This window comes from Carassius auratus, chromosome 41 (genome assembly GCF_003368295.1).
Source record: "Carassius auratus strain Wakin chromosome 41, ASM336829v1, whole genome shotgun sequence".
In the NCBI taxonomy this organism is placed as follows: domain Eukaryota; kingdom Metazoa; phylum Chordata; class Actinopteri; order Cypriniformes; family Cyprinidae; genus Carassius; species Carassius auratus.
In genome coordinates this window covers 1397127-1412987 of record NC_039283.1, presented here as the reverse complement: position 1 = coordinate 1412987, position 15861 = coordinate 1397127, and the positions used below count along the sequence as shown (strand labels likewise).

The following is a 15861-nucleotide window of genomic DNA, read 5'->3' as shown; positions in this document are numbered from 1 at the left end:
CCCAGTGCACACCATGGTCCGATGACAGCGTTCACATTAGCGATTGTTCATGAGAACCATGCCCCGTTCCACACTAAACTGCCAGTGTGAAAGCCCTCTAAGTCTTTGGTTCTTTTAATTGTGATGATGTTGGCTCACATTTAACAGAAACACACACACCAATTCACTATATCAACATATTATAATATGGTGACATGCCAATCAGCTAATCAACTCAAAACACCTGCAAAGGTTTCCTGAACCTTCAAAATGGTCTTTCATTTTGGTTCACTAGGCTACACAATCATGGGGAAGACAGCTGAACTGACAGTTGTCCAGAAGACAATCATTGACAGTCCTCTTTTCAGATGAGAGCAAGTTTTGCATTTCATTTGGAAACCAAGGTCCTAGAGTCTGGAGGAAGGGTGAAGAAGCTCATAGCCCAAGTTGCTTGAAGTCCAGTTTAAATTTTCCACAGTCTGGGATTATTTGGTGTGCAATGTCATCTGCTGGTGTTGGTCCATTGTTTTGTTTTGTTTTTGAAAACCAAAGTTACTGCACCCGTTTACCAAGAAATTTTGGAGCACTTCATGCTTTCTTCTGCTGACCAGCTTTTTGAAGATGCTGATTTCATTTTCCAGAAGGATCTGGCACCTGCCCACACTGCCAAAAGCACCAAAAGTTGGTTAAATGACCATGGTGTTGGTGTGCTTGACTGGCCAGCCATCTCACCAGACCTGAACCCCATAGAGAATCTATGGCATATTATCAAGAGGAAAATAAGAAACAAGAGACCAAAAAATGCAGATGAGCTGAAGGCCAGTCAACGAAACCTGGGATTCCATACCACCTCAGCAGTGCCACAAACTGATCACCTCCATGCCACGTCAAATTGAGGCAGTAATTAATGCAAAAGGATAACCTACCAAGTATTGAGTACATGTATAGTAAATGAACATTGTGATAAGTGGGGCGGGACCGAGAGCCGTGGGAACGGGGCGAGGCCAGTGGAGTGATTGGAAATGAGCGACACCTGCTCGACTCACCGGTCTCGAGTCCCACGGAGGACATGGAAGGATATAAAACAAGACAAGGACCAGGTCTGGGCTTTATTTTATGTTTTGTGTTTATTTTATTATTAAAGCTTTCATTTGATTGTCTGCCTCCTTCTTCCCGATGATTATGAAGGTTTAATGCATTACAAACATACTTTCCAGAAGGCCAACAATTAACTAAATTTACTTTTTTTATTGGTTTTACCAAGTATTCTAATTTGTTGAGATAGTAAATTGGTGTGTTTTTGTTAAATTTGAGCCAAAAGCATCACAATTAAAAGAGCCAAAGACTTAAACCACTTCAGTCGGTGTGATCTGAATTTATTTAATACATGAGTTTCAAAGTTTAAGTTGAATTACTGAAATAAAGGAACTTTTCCCGCAACATTCAAATGTATTGAGATGCACCTGTACATTAAAATGTCCCCCACAGACCCACTGCATGCAACCACTGACCAAATTTTCTGACAAAATGTACATAATGTTTGCTCTGAATAAAAATAAGTAATGCTAGTTCATTTATATTTGTGGAAGCACATATGTCAATGTAAAACACATTGGCATACTTAAAGATTTCTGCGCTGTGTGAGTGTGGTATTCATCAGAACACAACAATTTGTGTTTAAAATGAGCTCTTGTGGTAAATCTTCTTTGGGTTTCTACTAATGCCATTCTGCCTATTTAATGAGATGATGGCATGTGATGTATGTAGACATTTACACAGGACCCAAGGCTGTTTGTCTGTCAGTGCTATACCCCACTGCTGGACATGATTATGACCCCCCTCCCCTCTCCTTTGGGATTACAAGCTGTTTTAGGGTTGGATTTTGGGAGAGCTGATATCAATATGAGCTCAAAGAGCTCACTGGCTCATGAAGGGGAGTGAAACAGATGGTACACTGGACCTCCAAGTTCCAGCCTTCTGGTTCACTCCTCACACCACATATGTTTCCCCCTACAGCTACAGTACATCCTAGGTTTCCACACAATCCAACATAATCATGGCATAGCTGGCCCAAATAAAATAAGGAAGGACACACAGGACATCTCCTTGGCCGGGTCCAGCAATATGTCATCATAATAGAAAAAAAAAGGTTAATAAAAGTGAGTTTATTCGTACTTGTATTTCTGTATTTCTGTATTTCCTGCACTGCCCACACAAAATAATTCTAATTCTAATCTGAGTTGTAGGATTATGATTTAAATTAAATGTAATAAGGGGGAAATTTTTTTAAATCAAATAAACAATTAGAAAGCAAACCTTTTTATTAAGTTGTTATAGAGGACTGCACGCAAAAACAAACACTGAGCGACTAGTGTATGGTCCAATTCATGATAAAAAAAACATAAACATATGACAAAAAAATATGAGCCAATTTGTTTTAGTGAATCCAAAACATACCACACAAGCCGAGAGGCAGATTCAGAAAAAATACCTAATGAGCAAATTGTTTTTAGTAAATCAGCAAAGAACGGAGCAACTTTCACAAACATATGACTCTTATAGTAGGAATAGGTTATTTTCAGCAAATCAAAAACATACACACAACTAATGTGTAAAGCAATTTTAGAAAAAAAATCACACAATACAAGTTGGACCTTCATCGAATGAAGCTTGAACTTACTGAAAGAACATCTGACTTAATATTTGAAAGTTATTATATTTTTGCCTTCAAAATACATTATTCATTATATTTAAGAGGGAATATTTCATTTTCAGACTTATACAAATATTATTTGAATATTCTGCTCTGCATTATACAGAATGAACACCAAAATCATTGTAATCCAAACGCACTTTAGTTGTTGTTGTTGTTGTTGTTAATGTAGTCTTCGTTTACAGATGTCTCTAAAAAGTCACAATGATTTTGAAAAGTTTAAGTTGCAAACAAATGCAAGAAAATGCAGGTGTTCATTATTTCATGCTATGAGATAATATAAAGCATGCGTGCGCTGTTGGCTCTCTGACATAATGTGGCAGATGGTAAAATCTGCCATCAATGAGTCACATTATTTGCCCATTTTCCATAACCTGTCAAAGTGTGTGTCATTTCAATGTACCATCTGATAATGTGCAGAAACTATTTTGGGCTTTGCCTCTCGTTATATTACCGTAGACTTCAAGCACGAGATAACAAAAAAAAGTAATAACCAGTGATGTACACCAGATTAACACTGAAACAGAGAGTGCAGTAGCTCTATCTAGAACAGATAGTCATGCTGTGCAGGTATTGAATATCAGATATCCTGTAATCTCATCTATAATCAAAGCCAGAAAATGTCTTTTTGAGATCATATGAGATTTGGCTTTCATAGGATTGCTCAAAATTCTGGATTGCAAAAATGCTATCGCGCTGTATTTAAAAAGTAATATTTATTGTATTTTACATTCAGTAAGCCCACATTTATCAATGTGACAAAGAATGTGGTTAAACAGGGAAGAAATCAATTCACAGAAAAGTAAACTTCAGCATCTGGATGCCCTTGTCAATGCCTCCGGGAACAAATAAAGTTACAGAGCAGAACCAGGAACTAATCTCATTAATGGCTGCCATTTGTGAGTGATTAAGGCCTGTCCTCATGCAATAATAGCACACTGGACATAAAGTTCTTAAAGGTTAATAACCAGTTACAATCAATTACTCAGCTAAGATGATACAATCAATTGGTTCCCCTAATCAAATGAGGCGACAAAAATGAAGCAGACAACAATCAAATCTCTCAGTTACTGGCCAAGGTGAAGGCAACTGGAAGCACTGTGTCTATAAGGGAATTTTTTAAGAGTTTGTGCAAACATAAGATCTGACTTTTTCAACCTCATAATGTGGGCTGACATCATAAGAATGGTTCAAAAATTACATTTCATCTGAGTGACCGCACACAAACCATTTCCTGACCCCTATAGATTTACAATGAACATATATCGAATAAGCTTTTGGCAACCCAACTTGAATGTTGCATGAGGAAAGCCTAATTAAATTAAATGAATTAACATGAAAATTCATTTCACATGACTCTGTATAAACCTTTAAAAGCTACAGTATATGGTTATTCATATGTTTCAGTTGAAGACATCTGCCAATGTAACGTCAACTTTATTTCAAAAAAGCAAATATTATATTTAAAAGACAAATTCCAGGTAAGAAATACACTTCCCATGAACCCTAAAGAAAAAAGATCCACCAGAGAATCTCAGATCTGGATGGAAGAGTTGAGAATGACAAGTCAATCTCTCTACAATCTCAAACTTCTTATATAAAGTAAGATATTTTTTTTAAGAAATTAGCATTTGATTCAGCAAGAGAGCATTAAACTGAATCACCAAATGTGTCAATAGAAAACAATATTATGTGTATTAAACAAATTTCAACTTTCTTGTGCCAACATATTAGAATTTTTAGAAGGATCTATTTAAATATCTGGCTACACAAGTAAAACATTTAAAAAAATAAAATGACCCTGCTTTGGTCCTGATCATTTCTATGTGCATCCCAAAGCTTATCTGTAAGCACTTTTTTATTGCAGCAATTATTTGTTGAATTAAGACTTATTTGTAGTCCATGCATTACTCACACGTCTCCAAAGCACATAGCTTGTTCTCTTGTTGGGTGAAACCTCTTGTCTGCAGGGGTACACACATTAAATCTCAGCCCGGCTCTTTCCCAACCGGCTGCTATAATGCAGTCCAATTATGCCGATATCAAGTTACTTATGCAGTCAAGTAATTACAACCAAATCTCACCCGAGTCGCAAGCACAACAAAATCTTTAGATTGGCAGGGAAATTATGTCCAACGATGCACCATTTTTCAAGATTGTGACAATTGGCTTCTTAATTTTGATGCCATTGTGTCAACTTGCTTTCTCAATCTAATCAAAAGCGAGTGTAATCATGAAAGTGGTCCTGAGATGTGGACCAAGATGTTGTTATTGCATTTTAATCATACTGGTGTAGGGAACATGGGTTTTTGCTATCTCATCAGTTTATCAAAATTGAAGTCAGAGAGAGATGTCTGGCAGCTTTGGGAACTAAAAAGGGCCTTGAGGGTTGCTTTAAAACCCATGTAGGACTTTGTGAATTATCTTGCCCCGACAGCAAAGCCAGAGCAGTTTTGTTTGATGAGGTAAAGTGGTGAAAGAAAGCAACGTGACAGGGATAAGAGTTAGGTTCATTTCCCGCAATGCATTGCTCTTCTGTAGTCTTCTATCGTTCTCTTGAATAAAAAAAAAAAAAAAAAAAACTTTGCTTTAATAAGATTGTATGATGTAATCCATTGTACTTGAACAAATATGATCTATGCTGGGGTAAACTGTCTTATTTTGCGATGAGTCTTATCAGCAGAGGCGTAGGAACGATCTAAAAAGTGGGGAGAAGCTTTACAAATCTCATCAAGCCTCTCATGACATGACTTTTATTTCCTATATCTGCAACAGACACACATATGAGGTATATTTTGAAATGTTAAAGACTATATTTTACTAAAACTGCAGTCAGTCTAGCATAGAGGAAAACTATTTGCAAACCACAGTCCAGGGCTGCATTCCTCAAAAGCATCATGAGATAAGTTAATCGTAGAGACCATTGGCAGCAATGGATCTACTATCTAGTTGGCTTGCAATGCTCTTGGGAAAATTAAATTACTTTAAATAACTATCAAAGCCAGCTTGTGATGTTTCTGATCTTTAGACAACTGATTTAAATTATCTTTAGTTTATTTGTAACGCAGCTGTAGAAATACTAACGTTGTGCTGAATTGTTTATCTTTTCAACATTAGTCAATGCAAAATGTCCGTTATGAAGGATCTTTACTGAGAAGGACCTTCATGATGGACATTCATAACTTTTTTAAAAACTATGATTTTAAAAAATGCATATGAATTATGTTGTTCATGTCATCTTTCGTCAGATAACTTCCTGTCAGTGGCATTTATTCAGCGTAAATCATTTGGTAGATGAACGTTAGCAATGTGAAAGCAAAACAAACCTCACAAAATGTGGGAAAGTGCTGTGAAACTGTTTCGGTGTGCAATACGTAAATAATGTGATAGAAGCAAGGGCTGTGATTTAACTGTATTACAAGCTATTATTTTGTAATATAAATAAAAATTCTGTTGTGGTAGAGAGGCGGACCACAAAATACAATAATTATGGCTTTCTTCTTAGGCATCTGAAAATATGAGTTTCCCATTTGCTCTCAGCAGAGAGAACATCACATAATTAGTACAAAAAAAAGAGCGTATGTGAAAAGACAAGTTTAAATTCAAATCACACATAGGTAAAGCCTATAAACCTTTAAACACCAAGGATTTTGACAAGCCAGCATCCATGTCTGTAAAAAAAAAAGTTTAAAAATGGTACATTAAAGGGGGTTAAATTAATTTCTTTGAACTTTGAATTTTAAAACTTGTGTTTTTAAAACGATTTTAAATGTGAAAATTCAGATTTAAATGGCAGTATCTGTTTGTTGCTTCATTTCAAATTCCATTCAAAATCAGGAATTGAGTAGTAACTTCATTCCCAATTCATTTCTGAATCGCACACAATCCAGATAAGTGTTTAAAGTACAGTATAGCCATAGCTTAGCATCAACAGACATTGTGAAAGCACAAGGCTCGTTTCACTTGACCAACACTGCAAAACAAAATATACCCAAATGGAAAGCAACGGCTTATTATGGATAATCTACTTTAAAAAATGGTCAGCCGAACAGTAAACAAACAATTCTACAAAATTTGATTGTGCAGCAGAAGAAGAAAAAACATACACAGCAGCTCTCAAAAAAAAATCCAGACCCCTCACATAAACCAAATAACACAGCTCAGGATTTACACAGACATACATAAAAAATATTCTTCAGCCCACATAACAGATGGTACATTATGTTTGTATGTATTACATCACATGCAATTATCCCAACATACAGTGTTCTTTCTGAATGCCACGGTAACGAGAGAGCATCCTTTCTGGCCTACCCTCCCCCTTCCTCTTACCTCCTCTCCATCATTAAACACTAACCTCCACCTGACACATTCTCAGCTGAAAAAAAACAATCCATTTAACCAGAGTCACAACTGAACAAAGCTAATTTTCATACATTACCCTTTTTCTTATGAGAGCACTTAACACTCACATCAGATGCAGGAGAACCTCTCAGATTCAACCCGGCTCAAAACATCACATGACTCTGTACCATCTGCTCCTTGCTTATAATCATGTGACCTGAATTAAAAAAATGGGATTATGGGATGTGTAGTTTGGAGAAGAAATAGAAAGTGAAAAGAATGAGTTACATTTGAAAAAATGTGTATAACTAAATAGAAAATGTGAAAATATTGCGACAAAATATATTCAAAATACAGGAATTGCTGTAAATAGTATCAATAATAATGTAAACTATTTAGTTAACCATTAAGGGAGTCTAGTTCAATTTTAAATGATTTAAATAAAAAATGATTGCATTGTGCATTTTTCTTTATCTCTTTATTTATTTATTCATTCTTTTATTTTTTTTATATTAGAAATTTTGTGTTTATTTATTTTATTTTATTTTTTTCATTTTTCACTTTGCATTGTCGAATCTAAATAATAAAAAAAAAAAAATTTTTTATTTATTTTTTTTTATATGGGCTTACTGGAAATAAATAAAAGACGAGGAAGAAAAGACTGGACAGAGAAAATTACCTTTCTGGATCAGGCAGAGAGATAATAATTGGCCGTTAATAATACTTTAGCTCATGTCCGTGTGCATGTGTGGGAAGGTGGAGCAGCAAACACTTCTGGGTTAAAGGAGGCTACAGACCTGATGGACAGCCCACCGTATTCTTACTCCCTTCTGTTACACACACATACACACACACATTTCTCCAAGTAAGTGGATGGAATTGTTAAATAATGAGCATCTGAGAGGGGCGGTACATAGCGAAAGTGAATTAAGTGAAACAAGATGTCACTCCTGCCACCCTCAACCTTCACACACTCACACTGTCTGCATATGCAATGCATGTAAACCTCAGGCTGGGATCTAGGCCACTGCCAGGACCACCAGCCAAATGTGACACTCTGAATTCATCAGCAGCAGCACAGGGCCGGCATTAATTCATGACATACAGCCAGGGACGAAGCAAGTCCTCCACTTCACTGTGATTAGCTGTATACCCTGTCAATCAAAAGCCATGTTAGCATCTCAATAGATTAAATCTGTGGAAACTGATGGAAAAGGATAGACTAATGGCATTATAAATAACTCACTTAGACATCATCATATCCAAATGAAAGTGAAATTGACATGATAATGTAATGTAATGAGAGCTGGTTTTAATGACCTCTCAGTTCTGTTAAATTAAAGGTCCAGTGACTGTCATGACACCTACAGTGTTTACAGGGGATTTAAATAAATGACCTCAAAAGACATTAACTATTAATAATTATAGCCATATATCCACATCCCTCATGTTACCGTGTCCTAGGTCGAATCATATTTATTGTATTATTCCTAAACTATATTATGCATAATGTATATTAATAGTAGTAGCAGTAGTAGTAATACTGTTTGTTTTTATATGCACACGTGTGTATGGGTGTGTGTAGTTTTAATTACAAATTAAATTAAAATTAAATTAATTAATTAAAAATGATGTCCCCTAAACCAGAAAGGGGAACTGAAATATGAATTTACAATGGATTCAAAAATAATTACTTATTTCTGAAATCCATCACATACCACTGGTATAAACCTGTTCATTGATTCTCATTTAATTTTTATTTGTGACAGCATGTGTGATACAGATTCAGGGATCACTGCTAAGGTGGTAGATGTGGCCCTTGTGTTTCCTTACACTGACTGTGAGAGAGCTGTGTTGATAGGACATGAGACAAAGCAGCATGCCACAGTCTCCAGACTGAATTATTGATACCGCCCATCTGCTGACAGAGGAGCAGTCTGTCAGGCCTCCTCAGTGTCACTGCTCTGGGGTTCTCAGAGATCCTGGCCCGTTCATTCTCACCTCCTGCTCACATAAGAGAATCACCTCTTGACCTGATCGCTCTCTGAGAGTTTAGGTGTTTCAGCAGTGAGAATAAGAGGAGCAGTAATAGCAATGTAGAATATACAGTAATTTTAAGATTATTATTTATTTTATATTCATCACAAAATGCAAACCCATCTCAAACTATAATTTGTATTTCTACGATCAATAGTGGTTTGGATTCCTTCTTGACCATTCACTTATGAATAACTCACACAGTCCTACCCATAACCAAAATGAGCAAAATGGCACTGACTCAATGTGCTTTGACAAAAATCATTAGGCATCAAAAGACTAACAAGGCAGTAATGGAGGGGTCTGCATTATGACACACAGCAAATAAGTGCAAACCAGCATTAACATGCATGGTTCATTTTCCACTCTGCTACTAGGGTGTTTGTGAATACCATAAAGGTGAATTAATATTTTCACACTTAAAATCAGTCACTTTTTGTCGGTTATTTTCTCTTACTGTTGTGTGTAGCCCTTAGCATCTTGACAAACCTGTAAACCTTAGTTATTAATCAAATCTGGCCAGGGAGGACACTGTAATTTATTATTTTGTATTTATTTTGTATTTTTATTTTGTTTTGCACTAATTAGTTTGTCAACAAGGTGGCATCACTGGCTCGAGCACATAGACTGTAAACAAAGATGGACAGCTCATCTCCACTTCCTTGCACTATACTACAACTACACGATGGCTGCTGTCATTTTGCTAAATTTCATTGTTTGGAACCTGAGTATGCGCAGTAGTGATCGTGTGGTCGAGCTGCACTATCAAAGTCTCGCCCAAACTCCTGCAGACCCAATTGCAAGCTCAAAATCATGGCACCACACTCCATTTTTATAGTATCAAATAACTAACTATGAGCAAACTTATTAGAAAGACAAACACTAATTTAATTTTCGCTCACATTCCACTCACTCATACTAGAAAGAATCGGGAGGTTTGGAGTAGAGAGCTTATATATTTCTCGTTACAATGCATGACTTTAGCATTAGAGTTAGCATTTAGATGCATGACATAGCATTAAGTCTTCCAAGCAGAACTTGTTGGTTTAATTTATATATATATAAATATCTTGAAAAAGTTGGGGGTCGTCTTATATAGGCTATGTGCTCGACTATGTGAGTATGCTAATGTATGCATAAAAATATGAAATATACATTGGGCTTTATCCTCCATCAAACATGAACAAGTAAACACACTCACACGTGCTATGGTTTAATACTTTACCAACACTTTTAGTCTAACAAGCTGATGGACCCTGACACTAATCTGGAATGTAGAAATTATATTTCATTTCACAAATACAGTGCCAAGTTCTCACCAGCAATAACCTCCATAACAATGCACTTCTCTGCCAGCCCAGACAAGCCAACTGATACTAAACAGTGTTCTGTGCTACTAAACTCATAACAGAGATGTGGTCTTGGAGGGTGGGGTGTGTGTGTGTGTGGGGGGGGGGGTCATTTTATTACTCATGCTCAGTTCTGGCCATGATAATAATAAATAATAAAGTGCAAGCAATGAAATGTAATGATGTATAGCTTGCACTGAAAAATGAGCTGAACAAACCAGAACCGATTATCACTCACCACTGACAATGGGTACCTGGGTTTGGATCTGTAAATCTGCCAAGACGTCTGGCAGGAATTCATGCATATTGAACCCACACATACATTTACACAGACATTTTGAGGGGTAGTGGCCCAAATCTAAAAAAGGGGCACAAGATGGTGGGTGCTTTTTAATGCAAGTGATCCAGTTGTTACAAATATACAATTAAAAGAGAAGACAGCACACTCTCCCTCACTCTCTGAGCCTGGTATTGTAACGACAGGTAAAAGAGGAGGAAGCAATTGCAGGCAATCAGATGATGTTTATTAGAAAGAGAGTCCAGAATGTTGGCAATGGCAAGGAAGGTCTACGGTGGCGTGAGAAGAGCTGGATGGTGAAGTCGATGGTGCAGGTGAAGGAGGTCAATGGATGAAACCAGGAACAGACCGGAACACTGACACGAGGACGACAACACGAAACCAATCCAGCACACGAACACGGAAGACGGTAATCCAACTAGGACACGGAGACATGAGAGAGGATCTGACAACAGAGAGAGGGCGAGGTGAGTATAAGTAGCTGAGGTGTGATGAAGATCAGCTGGAGCGAGACAATCAACACCCAGGTGATGACAATCAACTAAACGAGCACATGGAGACAACGTAAGTACAAAAACAACCACAAAACATGACACGGAGGAAACACTGGATTTCCTACCGTGACAGTACCCTCTCCCCTAGGACATCACCTGACGTTCCCAGCCTGCTTTACCTGTAGATTGTAATCATCTATAAGGTGGTGATCCAATATGTCCCGAGCAGGAACCCAGCTTCTCTCCTCCGGACCGTAACCCTCCCAATCCACCAAGTACTGAAAACCGCGTCCCCTCCGTCTAGAGTCCAGAATACGATTAACCGAATAGGTGGTTTCCCCATTAACGAGACGAGGCGGGGGGGGAACCGGGGCAGGCGGATTAAGACGGGAAGAAATCACCGATTTAATTTTGGACACATGGAACACGGGATGAATCCTCCTGTACGCCGGAGGAAGGCTAAGACGCACGGTTACCGGATTAATAATCTTGGTAATAGAAAACGGGCCAATAAATTTGGGAGCAAGTTTGTTAGAAACGGAACGCATAGGAATATTCTGGGTAGAAAGCCACACTCTTTGACCGACGACGTAACGGGGAGGCTTCGACCGGTGGCGATCGGCCTTAGCCTTGGTGCGCGACCTAGCCTGGAGCAGAGCTCTGCGAGCTCTGGTCCAGGTGTGGTGACACCTCTGGACTAGTGCGTGTGCGGAGGGGACCGAAACCTCGGATTCCGTACTGACAAAATTAGGTGGTTGGTACCCTAAACTACACTTAAATGGAGACATGCCCGTAGATGACACTGGCAAAGAATTGTGTGCGTACTCCACAACTGAGAGTTGCTGACACCAGGACGAAGGATTATTGGAAGCCAAACATCGCAAAACCCTCTCGACATCCTGATTGGCTCGTTCGGTTTGACCATTGCTCTGGGGATGGAACCCGGAAGAAAGACTAACAGTCGCTCCTAACAATTTACAAAATTCTCGCCAAAATTTGGACACAAATTGGGGACCCCTGTCAGAAACCACGTCTGTCGGAAGGCCATGTATGCGGAAGACGTGGTCAATGACAGCTACCGCTGTTTCCTTGGCTGAAGGTAATTTGGGCAAGGGAATAAAATGAGTCGCCTTCGAGAACCGGTCCACTACGGTTAAAATCACCGTATTGCCTTTAGAGGGCGGGAGGGCGGTGATAAAATCTAGCGAAATGTGGGACCAGGGTCTTGAAGGGACAGACAGCGGTAAGAGTAACCCATCTGGAGGTCGATTGGAAGTCTTACCAATAGCGCAAACTGAACAAGCCAAGACGAAATCGTGGACGTCACGAGCCATACCAGGCCACCAAAATCGTTGCTTGACTAGAAATCTAGTTCTACTAACCCCTGGGTGACAAGCAACACTGGAACAATGACCCCACTGGAGAACGTCTGACCGTAACCCCTCCGGCACAAACAATCGGTTCGGTGGGCAACGAGCCGGGGGCGTTACCCCTTCTAAGGCAGTCAACACCTTCGATTCGACCTCCCATCTGAGCGCGGAGATAATGATGGTCCCCGGTAAAATGGGCTCGGGAGTAGCAGTACGATCGGAACGCTCAAAAAGACGGGATAAAGCATCGGGTTTGATGTTTTTGGAACCCGGCCGGTAAGAAAGTGTAAAATCGAAACGACCGAAAAACAATGCCCACCGAGCCTGCCTGGAGTTAAGTCTTTTGGCGGTTCTAATGTATTCGAGATTCTTATGGTCCGTCCATACAATGAAAGGTACACCCGACCCCTCAAGCCAGTGACGCCATTCTTCCAGTGCAAGTTTGACTGCCAACAACTCTCGATTGCCAATGTCATAATTAACTTCTGCAGGAGATAAACGGTGAGAATAATACGCGCATGGATGCACCTTTCCGTCTGAGGATGCGCGTTGGGATAACACTGCTCCTACCCCCACCTCTGACGCGTCGACCTCCACTATGAATTGACGTGAGCGATCAGGGGTGACGAGAATGGGAGCTGAAACAAAGCAGCTTTTCAGTTTGGCAAACGCAGCCTCAGCTGCGTTTGACCACCTGAACGTCAAACTAGGGGAGGTCAAGGCGGTCAGAGGAGCGGCTAGTTGGCTGAAATTGCGAATGAAACGCCGGTAAAAATTGGCGAACCCCAGAAATCTCTGCAGGGCCTTGCGAGACTCTGGGGATGGCCAATTTACCACAGCCTTAACCTTCTCAGGATCCATGCGAACACCCTCAGTCGAAATGATGTGTCCTAGAAAAGAAACAGACTGTGCATGAAAAACGCATTTCTCCGCCTTGACAAACAATCCATTCTCTAGCAACCGCAGAAGCACTCGTCGTACGTGTTGCACGTGTTCCTGGAGAGACGAAGAAAAAATCAATATGTCATCCAGGTAAACATATATGAACAGATCGACCATGTCTCGCAACACGTCATTAACGAGTGCTTGAAAGACTGCCGGCGAGTTGGTTAGCCCGAACGGCATCACGCAGTACTCAAAATGGCCTCTAGGGGTGTTAAAGGCAGTCTTCCACTCATCCCCCTCCCTGATGCGGACCAAATGATAAGCATTACGTAAGTCCAATTTAGTGAAAACGGACGCTCCCTGCAACCTCTCAAAAGCTGAAGACATAAGCGGCAAAGGATAGGTATTCTTTACCGTTATGTTGTTCAGCCCTCGGTAGTCAATGCAAGGTCGCAAGGATCCGTCCTTCTTTCCCACAAAAAAGAACCCCGCCCCCGCTGGAGAAGAAGAAGGGCGGATAAACCCCGTTGCTAGAGAACTGGATATATATTTCTCCATGGCCGCCGTCTCTGGAATAGACAAAGAATATAACTTGCCCTTAGGCGGAGAAGTACCTGGCAATAACTCTATCGCACAGTCATAGGGACGATGAGGAGGAAGAGAATCAGCACGAGACTTACTGAACACCTCCTTCAGGTCGTGGTACTCCGCGGGCACGCTAGCCAAATCCACTGCTTCCCCCTGAAACACAGACTCAGAAACATTAACACCAGCAGACAAAAGACAAGACAAATGACATTCCTCGCTCCAGCTAACCACGGATCCAAGGCGCCAATTGATCCTGGGGTTGTGTTTCTGAAGCCAGGTGTGACCGAGAACGATGGGGGATTGAGGTGAGTCCGTGATGTAAAATGAGATCTCCTCAGTATGGTTGCCAGATGTGATGAGAGAAACAGGTAAGGTGGTCTGTGTGATGACTGGTAGTCTGTGTCCGTTGAGAGCAAAGGGTGCAATGGGGTGTTTGAGGGAGGTGAGAGGAATGTTAAGCTTACAAGCGAACTTGAAGTCCATGAAACTACCCTCTGCCCCAGAATCCAACAAAGCGTGATGATCGAGTGCGTGGGTGGACCACCGTAGACTCACCGGAAGGAGTGTCGATGTAGATGAGGTCTTCCTGGCAGAGATCCCACCCGATAGTAGCCTCCGTTTTACTATCGGGCTTGGTCTTTTACCGGACAACGCTGGATGTGATGTTCTTGGCTGCCGCAGTATAAACATAGTCCCAGGGATCTCCGCCTGATCCTCTCCTCCCGGGAGAGCCGAGCTCGCCCCACCTGCATGGGTTCAAGATCTCCCGGTGGGCTGACCGCAACCTCTGAGCGCTGACACTGAGCCTCCGGTCTGTTCGCGAGAACTGCTCTCCCCTCCGTTTGGCGGCTTGATCGAGTCGGTTGTCAACTCTGATGGTGAGATCAATCAGGCTATTGAGAGAAGTGGGGAGCTCGACGGCGCGGATCTCCTGTTGGATGCGGTCAGCCAACCCATGCAGGAAGTGATCCCACTGCGCCTCTTCGTTCCACTTACACTCCGCCGCCAGGGTGCGGAACTCAATCGAGTAATCGGATACGGACCTGTCCTCTTGACGTAGGTCCGTGAGAAGTCTAGCCGCTTCCCTCCCGGCGACGGAGCGGTCGAAGACCCGTCTCATCTCCTCCGAAAGGGCGTGGAACGAGGCACAGCAGCTGTCTTGATTCTCCCACACCGCCGTCCCCCAGAGGGCAGCCCTTCCCGTCAGTAGTGACAAGACGAATGCCACCTTCATTTCCTCGGTGTAGAACGTGCGGGGCTGCATGGCGAAGTGCAGAGAACAATGAGACAGAAATGATCGACAAAACTCTGGCTCACCCGCATATTTCTCAGGGATGGGGAGGCGTGGTTCGGGCTGGGAAATACCCCCGGAGACGATCGGCGGTGTGGGTGGCGTGGGAGGCGCAGCGGGTGGCTGTTGTTGTTGGTGTTGAGTCTGGAGAGCGAGCTCGGACACCTTCGTCACCATTGCTTGGAAGGCTCGACCCATCTCATCTATCGCCTCGTCTTGGCGATCCATACGACCCACGGCTCTCTGCAGAAATTCCTCCAGATGAGATGGGGAGCGATCGCCTGCTGCTTCCATGATGGTCAGATCCTACTGTAACGACAGGTAAAAGAGGAGGAAGCAATTGCAGGCAATCAGATGATGTTTATTAGAAAGAGAGTCCAGAATGTTGGCAATGGCAAGGAAGGTCTACGGTGGCGTGAGAAGAGCTGGATGGTGAAGTCGATGGTGCAGGTGAAGGAGGTCAATGGATGAAACCAGGAACAGACCGGAACACTGACACGAGGACGACAACAC

At 41.3% G+C, this 15861-nt stretch overlaps 1 protein-coding gene across 1 annotated transcript in view; it reads right to left on the bottom strand.

Moving 5' to 3' along the window:
- Positions 1-7231, bottom strand: part of LOC113059475 (t-SNARE domain-containing protein 1-like) — a 58435-nt gene extending 51204 nt beyond the window's left edge. The window contains exon 1 of the mRNA XM_026228006.1: positions 7165-7231. The gene's annotated coding sequence lies outside the window, so the exon portion shown is untranslated. The remainder of the gene's footprint in view (positions 1-7164) is intronic.
- Between the last annotated feature and the right edge of the window lie 8630 nt (positions 7232-15861).